This window comes from Lepidothrix coronata, unplaced genomic scaffold (genome assembly GCF_001604755.1).
Source record: "Lepidothrix coronata isolate B3197 unplaced genomic scaffold, Lepidothrix_coronata-1.0 Scaffold166, whole genome shotgun sequence".
NCBI lineage: Eukaryota > Metazoa > Chordata > Aves > Passeriformes > Pipridae > Lepidothrix > Lepidothrix coronata.
Genome location: NW_016690346.1, coordinates 25,232 through 49,088, shown reverse-complemented (window position 1 = coordinate 49,088; position 23,857 = coordinate 25,232).

The following is a 23,857-nucleotide window of genomic DNA, read 5'->3' as shown; positions in this document are numbered from 1 at the left end:
AGCATAACTGGTCTACTCTGGCCTCCAATCAGGAAGTTTGGAGACACACTATCTTTAATGCCACTGATGCTTTTGAGAAAGCACACAAGATCACCCTTGAGGAGAAAAGACAACGCAGGAAGAATCGTGCCTTACAGAATACATCTCCGAAGGAGTCTTTCTTCTGTGCCTTTTGCCACCGGATGTGCCTATCTCCTATTGGTCTTTTTAGCCACCAACGCGCTTGTAACAAATGTGGGTAGAGCCCTTCCCAAATCTTCGTTTGCGAAGCCCAGCCATGATGATGATGATGATGATGATGATGAGAAACAGAAGAATAGGAAATCAGTTGGAGATATAACAAACCAACTAGCATTTTTGAGAGGAAATCATTATGACACAAAATGTTGGCAAATGTACAAAACAAAGATGTATTGCTAAATTATTCACAGATACACAGAGTTTAAGTCCAGAAGGTCAATTGTACCAGTATCTTGACCTCGTATGTAGCATGAGCAATCAAATTTCATACTTGCATCAAAGTGAACTCAAAGGCTTGTGTTTGTGAAAGCATTCCATTCAGAAAGACTTCTAGTTTTGATTTATAAAGGCTTCAGAAGTGGAAGAACTTGAAATTTTACTTGATCGTTTGTTCCAGTATTTAGTGATCTTTGCTATTAAAAATGAGTACCAATTTTTTTATCAGAATTTGAAAATCTTTAAGAACAATCAATTGGCTCTTAGTATGCTGGGTCTTTTCTGTCCCAGGTTGAAGAGCCTTTAGTACAGTTATTCTTCCTCATGTAGATAGTTGCACACCATAATCAAATCACTTCTTGATCTTCTTTCTGATAGTCTAAGCAGGTTGAACTTCATAAATATTATAATGCAACACATTATTTTCAACTTGCAATCATTTTAGAATATCCTCTCAGCAGTTATAGGAACCTTATGTATCACTGGGTAAAAATTTCTGAGCTATTTTACTTCAAATAGGAGAAATAGGGTTTGGGCAATTCAATCTGTTGACTTAGGACAATTTCAACTGTGGAATTTAAAATAGGATGAGAACATGTCTTGCTGAATACATTGACTCGGAATTACATGTCTATTCTGAAAAATATTCTGCATGTATATTATTATAATGTTACATTTCACAAGTCACAGAGGTAAATCAGAAAATTACACTAAAACCAGACCTTTAAAAAAAATAAAATTCACAGTATGACAAGGGAGGAGACAACAGCTGACTGTGCAAGTTAAAAGGCAACCTGTAAGTGCTAGCTGTTTTATGCTATCTAATTCCAAGTGGAATTTTTAGACAATGAAATAGTCCAAACAGTTCTAATTCAAGATCATTTCCATATACTTTGTTCCAGGACAAGTGAAGCAGGTGTTCGGTTGCACATTCTCATCAGACATAGATTTTTTTGTGAGCTGTTGGGAACAAATGGTTATCAGGGAAGTACAGTAACTTCAAGTGGCTGATGCCTGATTAATAAAAGCATTGTTGATGGCTACTTTGCTTCCTGACTCAGTCTCACACAAGTCAGCCAGAGGAAAAGTGGCCTCTGCAGGCAGGGTACTACAGCTGTAAAGTAGAAGAGCACAAAAGAATTGTCTCCTTTTGTTTTCTCTCTAATACTGTTTTTCTTAAGAGTCTCCTTTTCATTAATGATAGAGGACAGAGAATAATGATAGGAAATTTACCCATGGCTATTCAGCTAAAATAACACTAATTAAAATAGTTTTGCTGATGGTGTAATTCTGATTCAAGAAGAATCACAATGGATCAGGAAAGATTTTATTTTTAAAAGCAGGGGAAGGTGTGTCAATAAACGCCTGAATCCTCTAAAAAATGTAGTACTGACTTAACACCTTCAATTTCATTACAGATGTAAAAGAGATTTGAACAAAGAAAATTTCCAAACAAAGTGGAAGGGTAATATTACAAAGTAATTGTCCACCATCCTTTTGCTAGAAGCAAATTATTTCAATTCACAAATATCAGCCATGTCTTTCATGGTTAATCTACATTCTTGCTTTTTTTGCTCCTATTTTCTCTCACAGGATCATTGAACCACAAGCTATTCTTGATATTGAGCTTATAACAGTATAAGAATTGGATAATTTTTCCAGTGTGTAGGAACATAGGACTGCAACAAAGAAGGATGAGGATCATTCAGTCATATACACAGAAATTATATCCAGTCATATAATTTTGCCTTAGAATGTAGTTACTTGCTCCCTGAACTAATTCCTCCAACAGATTTTCAATAGATTTTTAACCTATATTAATTCTTGAGTAATTTTGTGTTTATTCTCATGCCTGAGCTGTCCTTTAGTTAAAATACTTCTCCCCATATTGAAAACCCCTTAATTTTTCTGTAGAACATAATAAAGTTAAAATTATTGTGTTAACACTTCATGCATCTCTAAACAATGGGTGCAGGATTTCCCTTCTGGATTCTTTTAAGAGAAATTTCCTAATATGATATTGGAATTTTAATTTCTACTAGAACAGCATATAGAGTAGGACTGTGTTTAAGTTGTTGATGCAATTGTAGGTGAGTTAAAGATCCCCTACCTTCTACAAAACACATTTTCTAGAAACTATCTCATGCTATATATTGTTTTTCTCATACCACTATAAGTGGCTTTTACCTTTAATATTGAATAGCCTGTATATACAACATAGCATGTTGTTAATTTATAATAATAAAGAATACATTGGCTCTGGCATGACATATAGTGTTTAAAATTAATACAGTACATATTTCTATATGCTTCGGATATATATCTACTTCTACACAGCTAAGTTGTCCAAGTTTCTCTTCCCCTGCCAGGAGATGAAACATAACCACCAAGTTCTGCTCTGAGTTATATCTATGAAAAACCATTACTTTCAATGGACATGCATATGTCACTGCAGAACCTAACCTAAGAGGATATCTTCCACTTACATTTACTGTCATTTTTCCCAATTTTTAAAAAATTAACAATATCAATAGAAGCCAGAGGTAACAAAACAGATTTGGGTGATAATACCCGTTTCCTCAACACAAGCAATAAACATTTTAACAATGTTCATTAGCTCTAAGAGGAAAGTATCCTATGCTATGTATCCTATGCTACATATCTTATCCTAAAGGAAGGAAAAAAAACCCCAATAAAAAAGATGGGTATATTATGACTAATGGTATATTATGACCATTGGAAAAGCACTGGCAAGAGATGCTTCCCTCCTCCCTCACTAAGCACAACGAACAGCAGAGGTTTCTGAATAACTGCTTGGTTTTAGAAAAACAGATTCTTAGTCTATTAATATACTGTCAAAATTATTGGCAGAAAATTACTTCAGCATCTACTTGAGAGAGGGAGGGAGAGATTACCAAGAAAACATCCCTCCATACAAGGCCTTCTTAAAATTTTTCTTAAACTAGTGATATTATGACATTTGAAGTAAATAACTTGAGTTCCTTTAATCTGAAAGGTAACGTTTCATGAGTGACGTTGATATTTAGGTTCTTTGGGGCTAGATATTAGACAGTACTTTGGTACCTGGTAGTATTTACAAAGGGTTCCTTCCCCCTTTTCATTGAAGTGATGCATTTGAAGTGGGTTTGGGTTTTTTTAAGAAGCAGATGCACTTGATTAAGAGTTATCAGGGTGATCAGATATGAAGTATTAGGTGGAAACTTGATTTCCTTTATAAGAAGAACATGGGGAACCATGGTGGCTATAGAGTTGCAAGGGTAATTACCAGAGAGATAATCTCTCTGGACAGAAAAGTGCCCAAAACACATTTAAGTGTAATATTCTAGTTCCTCTATTATCTGTTTCATAAATAATGAGCTGGAGCACACACAATGTGGTCAGCTCTGAGGAGACTGCAGAACTCAACAGGGGTAAGTCAGGTTTCATAAGATATCTTTTTAGACCACATAGTGGAGGAAATAGTAAATACCTCAGAGAAGAGAAATACAAGCAGAATTGTTCATGGACAACTAGACTTCCTGAAGACACTTAGAGGTCTGTCACCACCGTGTCTTTTTTCTAGATAACATTGCAGTATATTATAACTTCCTAATTGCATAACTTGTAGTGTGTATTATTCACAGTAAATGTTTTGTCCTGAGGTGGCACCCTAGAATCCAACAAGCTAACTGAACACAAGGAAAAGTATAACAGAGTGGTGAACTCTGTCAATACAAAGAGTACTCATTATTGTATTTAATTACGTTGTCAAAATATTTCATGACACAGTAGTGCTTTCGAATATCTATAAGCTTATTAAAGGAAATGGGAGTTCCTTATATTTGTATGAAGCATTTGAGGTCTTACTAAACATGTCCTCAGGATACATACTTATATAAATATATAGGTATACATTCAGATATAGTTTATTTCATGTATTGAGAAATCAGCTACACTTTAACACTTTTGTTAGATTTCTCTGAATTTCAAAATTATTTCACATTATTTTTCCTAGAAAGTTATCATAGCCAAGAAAAAACAGAACCATCCAGTAGGTTTTTTTCAACACATTTTCTCAAAGAAGAAAGTAAAAATTTCTAGGTAAGTCTTAACAGAATAGTTCCCCCCCCCAAAAAAAAACCCCTACAAATCAAACCACAAGCTGGAACAGGGTACATAGAGAATTAACTGCTTTTCACACCACTGGCCTTTTAAACTTAGTTCATAATTACAGGTATTATTTTGAGAGAATACTTGTAAAGAATTTCATGGTAGGTGTCATAAATCTTCGTGGTTAACAACCAAGGTTGCCAGTTCATGTAACTTTGACATCAAATAGAGGAGATTTTAGTAGGAAGGCCATGAGAAATGGCATCAGTACCGACAAGTACTGTTAAAATAGCTGTGGAAAAGAACAGCTACAACATTAGGGGAAAAAAAATTAGTTTGTACAGGCACTTTGATCTGAAATGAAACTCTGCTGGATTTGCCTTTCCTAATTCATTGCTATGTCATTCTTAAAGACATACTTGTTAGAAAAAGAATTATAACCGTCCTAGTAGGCACCAGTAGACTTCTTAAAGCAATAATAGTCAGCACTGGAAAACAATCTGTGTTTGAGTTTCTCATCAGAAATCGCATTGGACTTCATCCTTCTGAATAAATTGTCTTTAAAATGGGAATCATATTCCAAAACCTAATTGATACAAAACATATTTGGCTTGGCTGTGTTCAAAGTACTCAGCCTCAGTAAGTTACCACTGGAATACCAAAACATGCAGCTAAAATGCCCAAAGGTCTCAAATTTCAGAAAGGTTTCCCATAGCTATGTACCCATCCCCCCTCAACCCCCAAATGGTATTTTCTGAAAAAGCAAAACCTACTAAAAGAAATTTAAAAGCTAGAGTCCATTGCCAAAGCCATAATTCTTTTTTTCCCACAGGACTAAGATGGTGCTGCTATGAAAGGTGTTGATTAACACAGAGGTATCAGCACCTGTGCATCAGTTTACAATGCACAAAAACATGACAGTCCCTCAATAGGTCTTTCAACTCATTTACAACACAAGTATCAGCAGAAGTTCCCCAAAATGACTGGGGGAATAAACCTAGAAAATGCACTTACATTTTTTTCTGTACACATAACCACATGAAAACAAAGTATATAAAGCAAGAAGTAGCATTCTAAATTTAACTTAATTTTTATTTGATTGTACATGACAAACATCCTGAGAGAAATAGATTGTCCATATAGAGATTTTTCCAAAAAGGTCAAGTAGTCTTTGAATAGAAACAGTGCAGTTTCATATGACTTTCAAGAAGCTTTGGTAAGTTTTTTTTTCCACAGTTGATCTAAACCAGATATGGCACCAGTATAAGGTATGTTTTTCCCAAGAAGCTTTAAGTAGATTTTCATAGCAGGACTGTGCAGAACGTGAAATGGAACATTAGCAGTGCAAAAAGCTTCTGTTAAGTCTGTAAACTTTTTTATAATGCATTTATTCTTCTCATAGAAAATAGCTCATTCACCATTTTTTGCACTTTATTTGTCTTTCCTACTATAAGTTCAACTGTTTGCAGCTTCCACTTATGTGACTATCTCTCAAGATGTTTGTCGCAGCTTGTGGTATCATTGTTGCTGCACAAAACAAACAAACAAACAAAAAATTAACATCACTTTCACAAGATGACCCTCTGGATACTTTTCACTTCTCTGCTTAACATTTGTAGATATTGCTTTGCTCACATCTCCTGAAGCAGTTTTTTACCACTTTTTCAGCTCAGCTACATTTCCCCACCTTCCCTCATTCAAACGACATTGGCTGATTTGCCTTCCACATATGCAAGATTCCAACAGCTAAACTCCCATGTTACCAGCTGAGAAACCTGCTGATTTGAGTTGTCATGAGCACATGGTGCATACTCATTTGTATTGAGTGCAAATTAAATACATTCTTACACACACTAGAAAGATTTTGGTTTTAATTGAAAACCACTGTAACAATCAGGGTAGGATTGTAGCTTTACATGTAAATATGTCTCCATAAAATACATTGAATTTGGCCTTAACTCCTCAAGTAGTTATTAAAGTAGTATATTAAAGTAGTATATTAAAAATTAACAGTTATCCAATCAAGTGTACTCATGTCTTTACACAAACACTTCTTTCTTTTAAGCATTCCCAATTCAGAATTTCAAGTGTCAACTTCTTTTAGGAATACGTTGTTTAAAAATTCCAAATCCAAGGGAAAAAAAATCAAGGGATACCAGCAATGTTATGCTTAATGTTAGTTAATAATCTTGATGTCATAACTACAACTTCCCAATCTTAGTGAGCTCCATCCGGTTTCAGAACTGCATTAGGAGGTGGTTTTACAGACCTTTTGCATATCTCATTATGAAGTAAAAGTGACTAGCAGTCATTTCATCTCCTTTTTTAAAGTACAGCACCCTACATTCCTCCTTAACTGTTTCAAACCATTCACTCACATAATAAATTACTTTAGCAAGGTCTCCCTGTGCTGGTTTTGGCTGTGACAGAGCCGATTTTCTCCATAGTACCTGTTTGTGGGACTGTGTTTTGGACTTGAGCTGAAAACAGCATTGATAATTCAGAGATGTTTTTGTTATTGCTGAGCAGTACTTACACAGACTCAAGGCCTTTTCTGCCTCTCGTACTTCCACACTTGGGAGAAGACTGGAGATGCACAAGGAGTTGGGAGGGGACAGAGCCAGGACAGCTGACCCAAACTGACCATACCATATGGTATGTTTCTTCCCTTCATGAAGACATTTAAACCACAGGTCTTCGAACATTCCCTGATTCTTCTGGAAGTTTTGTGGAAAAGCATCTTGACACCCATGCACTTCATGATCTCATCTGCTAGAGTCTAGCTCAAACCATTTCTTTCTAAATATTTGGTGGGACACCTGATGTGGAAATCTTAACATGAAGCAGACCATGTACATATTACAATATCACACATAGCAGAACGGCTAAGAATTACTATTGTTCCTCTTTAAAAAGGAAATAATATGAGACTTCAGTGTGTACCTTCACAGTTGCATACAGCTTTTGCAGTGATTGCTTTCACTTTCACTGGTTAAGAGGGTTATTTTTTTCTTGAGGCTTTCCTACTTCTTACATAGGCTAGAATTTACTGCTATACTTCCACCAAAATTTTTCTCATTAGACATGTTAGACTGCTTCTTCTAAAGTTGAAGCTTTCACAATTTTCTTTTAAAAAATGGGTCTAAGCCTTCTGCATAGGTTGTCATTTGTGTTAGTCACACTTGCTAAAACTCGGTATTGCAGAATCACTTTTTTATCTCTCTTCTTGAGTGTTCTTTAATGGCAAGTCACAACAAACTGTAAAATTTGCTACATTTACCACGAACAGCTTGTGAAACATGTCAACTTTCTCTATAATTTTCACAGGGCTTTAATTATGAATCAATGTGATGTTATGAATAGGGGTATTCATAGTTAATGCTTTCAACATGCAGTAAGCAATATTTCTATTAGTTAAACATTGCTCATATCCACAGGCACTTCATTCTGGATTGCTTCTTTTGTGAATACCCAGGCATACACATTTTACTCAATCCGATGGTCAAGTTAAAAAGGAAATGATGCATTTTCCATGGAATTTTACATTGCAAATAAGGATGAATTTTCTAACTGGAGAGTTGCAATTCCCTTGAGACTGTGACTGACATTGTATTTTATCTGCACATTGAAACAACACACTTATCAAATGGAAACGAAGAAGAAAAATAACAAGAGATTTGATCTTCTTTACAGCTTCTAATAGTAAAATACACTGTATGATTAATGAACCTGTCAACTGTAATGGGAAGAATATGTAACAAGTAACTGTGCATTACTTGTTTGCGATTTTTATCTTTTATAAATGTAGCCATGTGTAGGATGATAAGATTAACTCTTTGTGCCTTTAAGTGAACACTACATGCAAGAATAACACAACCTCCACTGTTTCTGTTTCTGTCAGTTCTCAGTCTTAAGCACTGGAGTTTTCCCTAACTCCAAAATAACTTTATTATTATTTCATTTGGCATATTGGCACATCTACTGATGGATATATTATTCAGAGGGATAAAAGGCAAAAAAGCCCACATAGCTGACATGTGTCTTTCCATTTAGCACCTTATACTTTGTACCCTGCAGCTTTTCTGTGTCAAACAAAAGGATTTGTATAGTTTCTTCAGGATTTCTAGAGAGCCTACAAGGGGAGAGCTCTGGGCGGACACTGGAACCTGACTGGCATAGAGGCAGCATGAAACAAGGGATATATTTCCTACAGATCTACATTATCTTTGAGACATCTATGTCATTTTGTATTCTTATGTCCTATACTTTATGGACAACATCAGGAAAAGCATCCTTCATGTCCCACTGACCCAAAACTTAAGGAATCCTAATGTTGTTTAAACTGTATTGCGGAAGTATGGCCTTGGTATAGGAAATAAATCAGAGATTTCTGGCAGTTTCCTGACTAGCTATGGGGAGTGAAAAGGAGAGGCAGAGTTTTTGCATCTAAAACTCAGAAATTTCATCATATAGTAGACAGATATCTCTAAAGAGATAAAAAAACCCTACTAATGAAATTCCCATATTGTCAGAACATTGGCATTAAATGTCCAGTGGCATTGAAATATGAGGAAATTATTTAATGCCCTTAATTTCATATTTATTTCTTGACTCTAAACTAATCTCATTGCCTTTAATTGCCTTGGGTAACTTGTACCACTGAAAGTAATACATATATGTTCCAGATGTACAGAAATTCTGAATTAGCAAATGGGACATGTTTGCAACTGGAATCAAATCTCAGTCTGTCACTTTGTTATTCACAAAAAAAAAACCCAAAACAAACCAAACAATTATTTGATCAGAAAAATAAGAATTTAAACAGGATTTGATGTAGTTGAAAACGGGCCCACAAGGTAAGAAAATTGTCCATTTCCTGTAGAATTTGAGAATTTGAAGCTTTAAGTTTCAAAATAAATTTCTAAACTGAAGTATATTTTTAAGTAAGACCTTCTGAGGACAGAGGAAAGCATTTGGTGTGGCATGAAAATTGGAAAAATTACCTGTCATTAAATTGTATGTTATTATGAAAATGATTTGTCACTATATACACCATATATTACAAAGCATTATTTGTTGTAATGTCATTCCATCAAGTTAGCCTACTAACATTAACAGTGTAGTGTCATCATATTAGGTATTTTAAAAATTCTTTAATAGCAGTCCTTATTTTTTGCTGTCTTTTTTATTGGGAAAAAAAGTCTTATAAACTGAATTACATGTTCAAGGTAAAGTAATTGTTATACAGAGAAAAGGTGAAATTTGTCATCAGTGCCATGATACCTCCACAATATATCCTAAGGAGACCTTCAGCAGTGCAAAATAGTTATACCATTTTTTATAGCTGTCCGATGTCACTGAATTCCAGCAAAATGTGAAACAGAAGGGAATCACCAAATATGTTTTCTAGTGAATCTTCTTTTATCACTTTTGCATCTCCAAGAAGATTTTAAAGTCCTTTAGAAGTCAAACACAGGGGAATTAGGTCCATTAATTAATAAAAAATTAACCATATGAAGCGATGCTGACTGTACTTTACAATACCATTTTGCCAAACAAGAGGTTAAATATGAAAAGTTGCCTAGCAAAGTTAGTTTCAACAAGAGAATAGGTATCAGAACAGAAAAGGAAATTAGAAGACTAAAAAAGAAAAGTTTAAGTTAAGAAAATGCACTGAAGTTCTATACTTAGAATAATAAAGAATTACAAGAAAAAAATTTAACTATTAGAGATATAGAATGATTCCTCATGGGACAAATTGTGCGCAGTGAAATAAAGTACTCATCTTGAAAATGGAATAAAGCAGTTTTAGGGTGTTACACATCAGATAAACTAATGTCCAAGTCATTAGAACATATTACAACCATTGTTGCTGTCTTTATTCTTAAACAATCCATTTTTAAGTGTTGAAAGGAAAAGTTGACAAGAAACATAGATTTTGAGGACATACCATGTCAAGCCTGTATAATTTTCTCTGTGAGAGAAAAATTGTTCTTTTGGTTGGTGGGAAGTAATAGATCTAAATTAGTTTGACATTAGTAAAGCTTTTAAACCTGTCTAAACAATACATCAGTAAACAAACTAGAGAAAAGATGACCCCGATGAAAAGACTATGAGACAAAAAGTAACAAAAAATTGTACTCAGATTCAGTTGGAAGGACAGATAGAGGATAATTCAGCAATCACATCATCTGTTAGAAAATAAAATTAATAAAATATGAACACAGCAACCAAGAATTATAAGAGAAGTAGAAAGCATAGCATAAAGAAAAAAAATGATTGCTTAGCCTGAAAAGTGACTTTTCTTGTCATCATCATGGCTGGGCTTCGCAAACGAAGATTTGGGAAGGGCTCTACCCACATTTGTTACAAGCGCGTTGGTGGCTAATGAGGCCAATATGAGATAGGCACATCTGGTTGCAAAAGGCACAGCAGAAAGACTCCTTAGGTGGTATCAGCAAGACACGATTCTTTCTGTGTTGCCTTTTCTCCTCAAGGGTGATCCTGCGTGCTTTCTCAAAAGCATCAGCAGCGTTATAGATGGTGTGTCTCCAGACCTCCCGGTTGGAGGCCAGAGTAGACCAGTTATGTTGATCAGTATGGCCAAGGCTGAGATGTTGTTTCAGGGAGTCCTTGTATCTCCTTTTCGGGGCTCCTCTCTTGCGGCAGCCGGTGGCAAGTTCACCATAGAGCAGGATTTTAGGGAGGCGGTGGTCCTTCGTCCTTGAGACGTGTCCTGCCCAACGTGGCTGTGTTCTCAGTAACATGGCCTCAATACTTGTAATTACTGCCAGTTCTAGAACAGACGTATTAGTCACATAATCTGACCAGTGGATGTTTAGGATTGTATGGAGACAACGTTGATGGAAGCGTTCTAAGAGTCGTAGGTCCCGTGGGCCCAGGGTCCTCCCTGCCCAGCGTGGCTGCCTGCCTCCGACTTTTCTTGTAATGCATGTTAAAGAGACAGTGATCAACATTCTCTGTACCCAGTGAAGGTAGGAGAACTAATCATCGTCATTTGTAACATGTGACATTTGTAGCTATTGGGGGGGGAAGTCCATATAGTGTTAAAATAATTGATCAGTCTTTAGCAGTGAAACACAGTGATTTTAAGAGAACCCTCATTTTCTAAAAATAGTGTAAGTAAACATCTGTCAGCAACGGTCTAGGTTTTGTGTTCTCAGATAAGTAGCAGGAGAAGGCACTAGATAATCTCTTCAAGGCAACTTCCTTGCACAGTTTTTTACATTCTTTCTAACTTCAAATTTATCAATACCAAAAGCGAGAGCATACACTGCTCTTGATACTGTCTCTTATGAATTAGGAGAGTCTTGGACAACCTTGAATAATAACTATCCTGTGATACCAGTACACCAAAGAGGGTAAAGTAGCTTAATTCTTCCTAGCACAAAAAATAGCAATGGGAAATTTTAACTGACTTTAGCAGTCTACTTTTATGCTCACTTCTTGATCTAGAACAAATTGTGGAGGGCTCATCTAGCTCACGGGTGTTTTTTTGTGCACAGAGTTAAATTTCTATACCATTGCATGCCAGTGGTATCAGCTGTAGTCAGCAGCAAAGATATGTGTAACAGTATCACTAAAAATTAGACTCCTAGCCTAACATAAGATATGAATAACTGAATCTGTGCCCCGTGGTCTAGGTCAATAGGCAGTAGCTCCACAGACTGATCTCAGCAGAACATACTGACACCAGTTGCCTTCACAGGATGTTGACACAATATCACTGACATGATTTGTCTACTGTAAATGTCCTGTAGCCAAACTGTCCTCTTCTATGTAAATGCTTACTGAAAGAAATGTCTTAAACTCCAGACTAAGTGCTGATGTAGCACTTCAGAGGCTGCGGAAATCAGACATTTACCAAGTTGTCTGAGTTGGTAAGTAGCAGTTTATTTTTAGTGCCTTCAGAATTGGTGTGAAATGCCTTCCCTGGTTAGCATTTCTGCTCCGACAATACAAGCAGTCAGTTAATATGTTAACATATTATACTTGCCAAAATAAAACTCCTAAACCTCACCCACTGACATTAATGATAGACTGTGGAAAGGTTATTAATAATCTGAGTTCAAGTTTTGCTACCAACTGTCAAATAAAGTGTTATGCTACTGAATTCATAATATAACACTGGAGTAAGGGAATTCTCTGCATTTAAAAGAGTTATTGTTGTAACTATATTAGTTTTCCATTGTGTATTTTGTGTCAACCAGCATAAAATTCTATTCTCATTTGTACCACTATTTGCTGTTCTATCTATTATCTCCGGAAGAAAAAAAAAGGACTATGAACAACATCCAGTTATTCTTTGGCTTTTACACTTCAATATGTACAGAATTTTTTTCCAGTCTCCTCAGCTGAGATGACCATATTTGAAGCAGTAGTATGTATAGAGATATGTTCTTTTTCATATGCTTGTTCATACTAAAGTTTGCTCCTTTATTTTCAAGTAAAACTGGCTGGGATATTTTTTTATTTTTTTATGAATGGCGGTTAGCTAGAAAATGCGATTTTATAAAAATTAAGAATTAGTGCAGAAACAAAACAGTTACCAAACATTTAGTTGGGAAATTCTGCAATGGAACGCTTAACTACTTGGCATACTTGACTTCTTAGGTTGGTCACTGATAGATAAATCTGCAGTTTCTATATGCATCACCAGTCCTCAGACAACAGCTTGTTCTGAAGCTGATAGTTAATTCTTCTCCAGTTCTCCTCTGCTTTGGAGACCACTGATCAAAGTGATTGTCACTGCAGTTGAGGTGCCACTATGGCACTAAAAGTTTGACTTCACAGTTTGGTTTCCTATGCACCAACTCTTCCATCTTTGGGACTAAGCACAGAACCACTACTCTGTTAGGAATTGTTTATTTTTTTGTCTAACTGACAGCATCAGTAAATGGGTTTATTTCTAGTTAGCAAAAGGCTTAAGCATTCCTATGATAACTTTATATACTCCTCTGGGAATAAAGCATGATGTTTAAAGAAACAGCAAGCCATTTTGCAAGTTATAGAAAGGTTATAGCAAATATTTTAAGACCCTTCCTGTTGCATAAAAAACTTTCTTATTGTTTGTTGTTTTACAGAAATTGTAGTCTAATTAACTGAGTAAAGGCATCCTTTTTATTTTCTCTGAAATTTACAGCTTGTGTCTCTGAGACACTCCTTTGAGGAAGTGACAGGAGGACTTTGTTACAATTCTAGATACTGAGGATATTCCAAATCTTTTTTATTGTGAACGTTCTTGGAAAATCTGCCACTGCATGGTTCCAACACTGTCTTGGGTTTGTTCCTTACATGAAACAAAACCAAGCACCCATCTCCACAGTCCCCTAGGACCTGTCAGCTAAAAGAAGTCCATGAAGACATTTGTAAACCAGAATAAAATTAGGTAGAAAAATGAGGGTTCAAAATACTGTAATTTTGCAAAATTTGCCACTACTAAACCACTTTCAATAGTGCAGAACAGATGCAAAAGTGAAGGAGAAATGTTTGCAGGGAAATGTCAAGCTTGCTAGTTTAGAATGGAGCACTATTGCAGAAGATGACTATCATTTAAAAGTCTGACACAGCATTCTTCACCTACTGCACTATAGACATTGTTAGTGCTTGTGGATATTGGCAATTGTTACATGCAATTACTCATATTACTTTATAAAGTGCTCTGTAACTGCACTCTAGTGATTCTGACAGTGTTTTTGTGTCCTTTGGCTGTTTCAGTGTCTCATTGTATAACCTCATGATGTTGTTTTTGGAGCAAAGCTATAAAACTGCAAAATGCACCAGAAATGTTCATATACTTACAGTGACTCTGACAAGTTTGTTTAACTTTCAACACATCCCTTTGAATACAAAGCTCAGGTCTCAGCCCTGAATACTCATCCACAGCTATTTTAAATTTATTTACTCCCTTGATGATGGTCAAGGCTACAAATTAAAGCACCAGAGAAACAAGTTATTTATTAATTTTTTTAGCCTACTTTTAACCCCATCGTCATCTTATTTTCGGATTTATAAAAACATAGGATGGAGTGGATGCAGCTTCCCAGCATTCAAGAGCAGAGTATTGGCATTAAAAGGCCAAAAATCATAGCACTTGTAATAAATAAACATATCATTAATATAGAACAAGTATTGCTTTCACACCTTAGAAGGGTTATAAATGTAAAATGTGAATTTGAACAAATGGGTAATAAAACACTTCTGAAAAAATGTGTGTATAGGCTACATATATTGCATACAATAAAGAGATGAGAGCATTCTGGTGGATGAAAATTTCCAGGTGTTTCCTGATTCTCTAAGTGGGCATTTTTTGAGCTTAAGAATTTCACACTTGACAGATGTAACTTCCTGAACCTTCTGGTAACACTGTAGATATACTAGGGAACCCCAAGAGGCAACACTGACTTTCATTTTTTTTCTCTGCACTGCAAGCAGGGTCTTTCAGGTCAGCTGCCAGCTAAGTGCCTCCTCCAGACAGCCTACCAGGTCTAATGTGTACATACAAAATGCAAAATTTTTTTGGGGGTGGAAAACACTGTAAAATTGTAAAGGATTGTTATAGTTTCGGAGACACCAACTCTGAGTGGCAGGTTTTTGGTACAAAGTACTGATTAGTTTCACAGCAGTGGCTGCTGACAATTGCTACCTCATTAAAACACCATCACCATAATTTTTTGCTACACAATGAAGACGCACTTTTCTGGAGATTTGATGTTCCAAGAATGGGTCTCTTTCTAAACCTTACTAAGTGAAAATAAGGATTATCACTGATATACAGTCTACCTAGTGGAAGCTCCTGAAAGCATCTAGCTCGTTTTTACTCTATCAATGCTGCTACTCTTTTCTCCTCATATAAATAGATCATATTTTAGAAAAAAAAACCTTCAATTTTTTACATTTCAGTTTTACTGGAACAGCAACAAGACATACAGCTTTACACTTAATTAAGGTTTATTTTGATCCCAAATTTGCCCCTCAGGAGCACGGACATCAGAAAATCAACAGGAGAGTAATTTTTCTGTACTCTTAGCTGAGACAATATATGCTCCCTAATAAAAGATAAACAGAACCCCTACACCCCTACCATTGATTTCTGCTTGCGAGGCCAAGACAAGCATGCATTCCAGATTTGTCACTTAGGCACATTCTTTCACCTTTTTTTTTTCCCAATTTTATCACCTTCTCCTTTGCTTATATGGATCCATTTCCTCTCCTCCAGTTAGTAATTTCATTTTGGTTTGATTTTTTTAAATTTTTTTTTTTTTGAGGGGATGGTTTTGTGGGTCAGAATTAGTTTTTTCAACCATAAAGATGTGATCTTGCCAAGTCTGTGCTTGGGAATATTGAAAATACTCAGACTTTGTAGGAGCTATAGCAAGCAGAGGGCAGCACTTTTGTGACCGTCATCCTCATAGCTTTCATTTCATCCTAGCAACAGGTCAAATCCAGAAAACTGCTGTCTGAGTACATCAAAAATACAATTCCCTCATAACTAGTGCATAAACTGTTAATAATTCAAATAGAAACAGTGGCTGAATAATAAAACTTGATGCCACACCCTCTCAATTTCTGAAAGTCTTACTAATGGCAGCTGCATTAGAAAAGCAGAGAGTATACAGTAAGATCTCTACCCTTTGTAATGTGTATGTCTTTTTAAAGAAGGTATGATTATATTTGGAATAAGTCAGCCTCTGTGTCTGGCATTTCTTCTCTCTTTCCTCTGAACTTTTACTAAGCAAGTGGGGGTTTTGCACTCTTTTTGGAACTGTCCATCCATCTGAGGCAGTGAATATGAGAGGCACAGTTTGACTATATCAGAATTATTGCACTGGGTTATTGCAAGGGCAGTTGGCACCTACTGCAGGTGGAACTGTTTCTTCCATAACAGCATGTCTCCAACTCAGGTTTAACTTTACTTTGTCTTCTGTTTGTTCATCCACATTTCTAAAGTTTTAAATAAATGTGCAGTCACATTTGTTCATGGAAAGTAGCAAATTAATAAAACTGCTCTGGACAGATTTGAGTTTCACAATGTATGCCAAAACAGATGCTTCTTTTCAATGGCTCTGGAAAGAATTATTAATATGGACCTTCTTTGGTTTTGAAAGAGACAATTAGGAGCTTAATCCAATATCTAATAGTTCAAAAATGTTATTTTTTCATTAGATTTCAGCAGCAAAGAATACCATTAGATAGATCACCAGAGTAATAAGCAACATGATGCTGGGTTACATGGGTTACATGATGCTGTGATATTTTAAAAATACAGTCTACCAGCACCAACCTTCAGATTTCCCATGGGAACATTTATAAGAATACAAAGCTCAATAGGCTGCACTGATGCTGTATTAAGGATTTGTCTCATTTCCACTACAGAATAAACATGCACTATAAAGGGGCATGTAGGATTTTATTAGTAGAGAACTGAAGTTTGGCTTATATGAAAGATTTGATTCTGTTCAATACATCACAGAACTATCACATTTTCAGAACTTTTTCTGCTATACCAAGGCAGACCAGTGGCAAATACTTAAATTTTTGGTTAATGAACCAGATTTTAACCCAGGGAGACATAGCTTTAAATATGGTTTATAATCTGTTCAATGAATACGATAGCTTTAGCTTGGTCCCTACTGGATACTTTTCCATATTTCAAAACCCACTCTGCTTCCCAGATTTGGCACAGTAGCAATTTTTGGTGATACAAAGCCAAGAACTGAATTTGTAGGGTGTTGGAGATTGGGTTTACGGACTATTGGAGAAGCTGTGAAGAGGAGAATATACAAGGTCTGTCACAGCCATCTGTCCCCACCCAAACAATTTAAGGAACAGAAGAGCTAAGTGATTTGCTCAAAAGGAGCAGGTCTATGCAGGCTGCTGTACAGGGATTCTAGAACTAATCCTGATCTGAGAACGTTCACTCAAATAATCCAGTGTAGGACCATACTAAAGCATCACTAGACCAGATACACAAGATTTCATGCTCATTCTCTCATCAATAGGTCCAAGTGCTTTACAGTCAGTTCTTCGTGAACATGTATCATATAGCTACAGTTAAACCAAGGGTTAGGGGACAATAGAAGAGTTGGGATTCAAGAGTAATATTGAAGTTTTAATCCTCAAAGCCACAGACATAACTGCCAGCAGAGTGAAGCAGTTCTCAAATTTCTGTGTCTCCTTTGGATCAACAAGTATTAAAAAATCCTACAGTTCAGTCTGTGGTGAACGGAGTGCCAAATACGATGTGGGGTGTTGATAAATCCTAAGAAATCTTTATTGCTAGAATAGGTGCAGTTCCTGATGGGAAACATCACTTTATAACCTCTCTGGCACAAGTGACTCAGTCATGATGCTAGAATGGAATGATGACAAGAGTTTGAGAGACCAGAGATTATAGTCACTTTAGTTAACTTCCACTGCTACTTTTTAATGGTTGCATCACAGTGACAAAAATGGGCCTTAAACAAATTCTAGCTCTTAACAGCTAGCTTGCTCCAGCTCTTGTCCTAGTCTCTTGGCTCATGAATGTAAGGAAATAAATCTCTTAAATCTCTTGTTTTCCTGAAAGATGAGTCTAGCCAGCTATAGACAATGATCCATACAAATTGTTCATTTGAACACAAGTCCTGAGCAACGGCCACTACCAGCAGAGTTTCATGTTCAGAGTATCAGAAATCAGTGACTTTTTTTGACTGATTGTAGGGAAAGGCTGAGAACTCCTCTTGCTATTTGGAGAGTGGAGGGGATGGGGGGTGGGGAGGGGGGAAACTGCCTTTGAGAGTTACCTTTTAGGCAGAAAGCCTTCCCAACCCTAATTGACCCCTGCCCCTGCATAGCAAGAGGAGTTCTCAGCCTCTCTCCCTGATATGTGAGAGAAAATGCTACAGGGCCATTGCAGCCTGGGGAGAGTTTGTGGGGGGGACAGTGATGATAAAGCCTGGGAGCAAACAGGAGGTTTGCCTCTTGCTCTCTGAGGCCCAGTACTGCCTGGAGTGACAAGAAGTTCACAAGTTTTAATGTCTTTGCCTTCAAAATAAACCCTTTCTGAAACCCTTTCCACTGTCTTGGCATTCTTGGGGAAGACACCTGCATATCATCACCTTGCACTGATGGATGGATGGCTGAGGTTGGGGCCATGGTTAGTTTTCAGAAGACCAGAAATGAAAGATATGAGTCTATCATTAGGTTGTTGAAAGATCAAAAGCTTTAACACAGGTTAGAATCACTTGACAAAGAGGCTTATTGATGAGAGCTTTGATAGGTGTGTGTTAAGCTTTTTAAGTAGTTACATTAAGTGATGGTTTTTGGCAATATGGATTGAAGAACTGACTTTATAGATTGATTCTTTCAACAGAGCTACAAATATTTCTTATGAGGACTGAGGAAAATCTATTTATACAATACCTGCAGCAGAGAGGATTTTCTAGATCAAAGTAGAATTTGATTAGGATGCCAAAAATGTTGAAGTCCTTGGTTTTTCTACATCCCTTGTGGACTAGGAAGAGGGTTGAGCTTAGTAAGGCTGAATAGCTTATCTAGGACAGAGCAAGTATCATGCAATATAAGACTGGGATTAGGCTGGGGATCAGGCAGTTGCCAAATAGCTCTCAAATGCATCACTAGATCTTGAAAATATGCTATGTTTAAGAAGATCTTTCTTACCAGACAATGAAGATCATTGATTCTAAGAGGCATACAGATCACAGGGCTACGCTTTTACTTAGGACATGTTGATATCAGGGTGAGTGTTTGGGACAGCCTGTGAGAACTGTATTTATTGACAGAAATTGATGTGAACTGTGTAGAAATCGACTCAGCAGGAATGCTCACAAAGCAGTATGAAATATCATATTCCTAGATCACTGATCACCTTTGACATAACTACCAGATTTAGTATTACAAGTGTCCTAAACTTAGCACAGCTGGTCAGAACTGCCCCTTTACTCCTTTTATTGATTGGTCAGTGCTGCCTCCACATATGTACATAAAGAAATTTGATGGCAGTATTTGCAGTGCCCTCCTGGAACAGAAACAACAGCAAAATATTAAATCATATAATCCAGAAAGACAGTCAGCTATGGGTTAGATTGGGTCTGGCCTTCCCTTCTTACAGGATATTAGGTTATACCTTTCTCCTCAAAGGCTATACATCATTAATGTTGCAATAAAATTATATGAGGTTAATAAAAGTAATCTGCCACCATGCACCAACATGCAGATAAAATAAAAGACAAAATAACTTCTCACAGCTATCTGATATATTAGAAAAGTTTCCATTTTGAAACCCTGCATTTGCAAGCTTTTTTCTCAATGCACAATAGAAAACTGACTGCATGTGCTGGACTCATAAAGTAATTTTCGGTGTACTTAAGACAGCAGTATTTTGAGTCTGACTGCCTGTTGCTTCTCTTCTTTCTTCTATTTAGTCTACAGCCAGATTTACTGTTTTTCTTCACATGAAAATTACAGTGCTTTCTGCACACTGCTGAATGTGTAATGTTGTACAGGTTGACTGCCAGAGTGAAGGCACTTCCCTGGAACATGTCTGAAAAAAAGAAAGCTGGGGGCATTTGTAACAGGGAAGAGCCTAAAGGCCATGATCAGAACCAGGTTTCTGGTGGGCTTGGTCCTCTGCAGTCATGCCCTGTATTTCACACTGAACACAAATGGAGCCAAGTTCTCTTTTATAAAGAGAATATTTGTGTAAAATATAACAGACACTGAAGAAATATGAAGGCCTCCAAAATATGGACTTTTGCCAGGACTGATCTACGGCAATTATTATCAGTCCTTCTGACCCTATCAGCCACTTCCCAAAGCTCACAAATGTACGAGAGCCATATCATGTATTTAAAGCATCTCAAAAGACAAGAGAAGAGGGGGAACCCAGATGTAGCAAATTGCCATAAAAAGACAATTACAGCAGGTCCCTAAGGAGTTCAAGGCTCCTCTAGACCTGTCAGTCAGAAGCCCATATACCAATAGTACCAAAATCAGGCTCAGACTCCCCTGTGCAGAGGGAAATTGTGCTACACATGCACCTACACGCAGACAGGTGTGCATCATATGCATATTACACAGTTGCAGCCTGGGAACTGTACTTAGACTGGGCCACATGCACTTTGTGAAAAGTAACTGTAGCTACCAGGGCAGAGCAGTACACAACAGTGCTTGCTATAAAACAGAAAACTGGAGGTCAGAGTGAAATTATTTCTGTTCTAAAAAAAAATCAGTCTATCAAGACAACACTGTTCCTGAGCATGGGGAATTATGTGTGTGACCATGTGCACAGCTGAACAAAAGACACACTGAGAAACACAAAGAAGCTACTTGTGACTGCCAGGTCCCAATTAAAATGAAACACATTCAATGAATTAATAACATTAGAATAAAATTTTGCTTTGTTTTCCATTTCAAACCATATACACAGTTAGTATATAGTTTAGGAATAAGGAGTATAGGTAGTTTGTTATCTTTATTTTGCAGGTAATAAATAATTTTAAGAAGAACATTGATTTATACTGGAATAATAGATGCAGCTTCTGACAAAGCTTACACATATCATCTGTTAGTAAAATATTAATTTGAAATATATATTTTAACCTACTTGGATTTCTGTCTAAAATTTTTGCAGAAGAGTAACTTATACTCAGTACTTTACACCAAACCTTCAATGTGAAGGTAAAATCTTTACTTTCAAAAGTAAAGTAAGTTTTAAGAACATTTTTTCAACAGTTGCAAGCTACTTCTTGAAAAATTCTGGAATATGTAGTTATGTTTTCTCCTAATCTCCATTTACTCATGCCTGATGCTTGACTCAGAAGGGAGTCGTGGGTGTTCGGTGTTCCAGGAAAGAGCAACTGACAGGTTCTTGACTTTGGTAGCAAGAAAACAAAATTGAATGAACTATTTTGAAACACCTGAATGCTTTCAAAGTGTCAATCTGTAGAAAAAACCCTCATATATTACAGAATGTGTGTTGTGTTTATTTCAATACTATGCACACATTTTGCATGACCTTAATAATCTGTCAGTGATGTAAGTTCTTCGGATTGACCCTCTTTTTCACAGTCAGGGTATTCAAACTTTTCTAAACAGACCCAGTAAAGCAAGCAAAGCAGAAAAGGTATTAAAGGATATCCTTAGCTTGAAACTTATTTGAAGAGATTTCCTGAATAGAATACACCCAAAGACATGCTTGAGGTCTTTCTTGAAAAAAGGACTTACATCACACAATCATGGAATCATGGTAAAAGGGTAGAGATATACAAAAAGAGATATATATATTTCTACATTATTCAAATTAAAGTAAGAACCATATCAGTACTTTAGAAGAATTAAACATCTCACCATGTTTCAAACTTTGAGTCCATGAGTTTCATTTCTAAGCATATAATTACATTTCTTAATGCCCATCGGCTTAAAAAAATTCCGTACATTTATGAATTCAAAAAAGAAAGTAATGCACAAAAAGGTAGAAAAAATATGCTACATTCCACACCAGATCTCATCTGTTTTCTAGAATAAAACAAAAACTTTACCGTAAACTGAAAGGAAAAGAAATTGAGGATATAGTAGGGAACACATATCTATTCCCAATGAGAAAACTGGAGCAGGGCCCAGATGATGACTATGGTCAGGAGATCACCAGACACATCCACAGTGATGGGGCAGTTCCAAAGTGGAGCCAAAAAGTTACATTGGAAGTCACAGTCAGTAGGGGCTGGGTTCAGAAGTCTGTGTCCAGGCACAGACATGGCCACAGCATAACTCAGCTGAGTACCATGGTCCAAGGCCTGAGTTTAAATACAGTTAAAATGCAGTTCCTGAGCAAAGCAGGGAAGGGCCCCAAGGAGGTTTCTGAGGGCTGTTTTGCAGTAGGCTGATGCCAGTCACAGTATCCAGGAGTGGGAGCTTGTCCTCACATGGGTAGCCAGACTCCTGCCTGCAGAAGAGACTGCTGAGCTTGTGGTGTACTCAAATTTCTTCCTGGATGGATAAGGATGGATTGGTGACAAGGGATGGGATTCATGTAACTACACCAGATGCCTCATCTAATCAAAAGGAAATGCCAGTGACTGGATGAGTGAGTCTCAAATCTTGCAGAGTAGGCATCTCTCTGAAGCTCTGAACTAAGGCTGGTGTATAAAATTGGGACTCAATGAGCCCCATGCCTTGTTTTCTTGGAAGGACCCACTTACGAAACTTCATAGCATGGTGGCAGTGGTGCAATCTATGTCATATCAAATTCTGCCGAACATCCTGATATTTCTTACTTCATATGCTTAAAATGCAGTCTAACTGGATTCTTAGACCTTGTAGTTTTGGCAGAAAGACTTCCATAGTCGCTGAAGGTCTTTCATTTGAACTGAAGAGAGATAGTAGACCATTTTTTCACCTCTACTGCCTTCCTGATGGCCCAGGAAATAGCAGTATAAGGTTTGAACTCCAGCAGGACAACTTTCCAAATGGAGGGCAACAATAAATAAACACTGGTATGTCCCTTTCTAAAGCAAGGACTGGAACCACAAAGAAAATGTATAAAAGGCAGTCACTGCCATCAGGAGTTTAGTTTGAAAAAATAAAGAAAAAGCATATTTGCCTTGTCAAAAGAGACAGTTTGGTGACAGGTGTTGGGAAATCAAAAGGAACAAAGGTATCTAACAGGAAATCATGAATTCCAGCTTAGCTACTGTCTTTACTAAAAAAATACAGGAAAACACAATCCAGTGGGTGAATTGCCCAGTGTCTTATATCTTGTGCAGTGTCCCTGGCCCAATGGCTTCCCTTCTAGCATAAATCTTTCACACAACTTTTAGATTTTATGTCATTATAAGAACAGTGAAAAAGAAACCTGTTCATGTTACAAACAACTGCTAGGGAAAAAGCCACAAATAAATGTTTGGTGATTAATGATTCACAATGAAGCTGATCTAATGAATGCATGAGTGCATGGAGAATAAACTAGGATGTTAACAGAAAGGCTTTGGTAGGCCACTTAAAATGAAAGACAACACAGTTCAGAATGCAGGAGTTCACTGGACACCATCTGAGATGGGCAAAACTACTGCTGTCAAAAGAGCAGAATGAAAGGAGTCAGGCACAGCTGGTGGAAATACACAGTAAAATTTCTTGAGGATAATTTTTAATTATATTATGATAGTCACAAGAGAGAGGCTGAACTCATGTCCTGATGGAAATTGATTACCCTCCACAAGGTGTCCCTAAGAGAGCCTCCAAACTGAGCCAATGTTTCCAAAAGTCTGGCTTC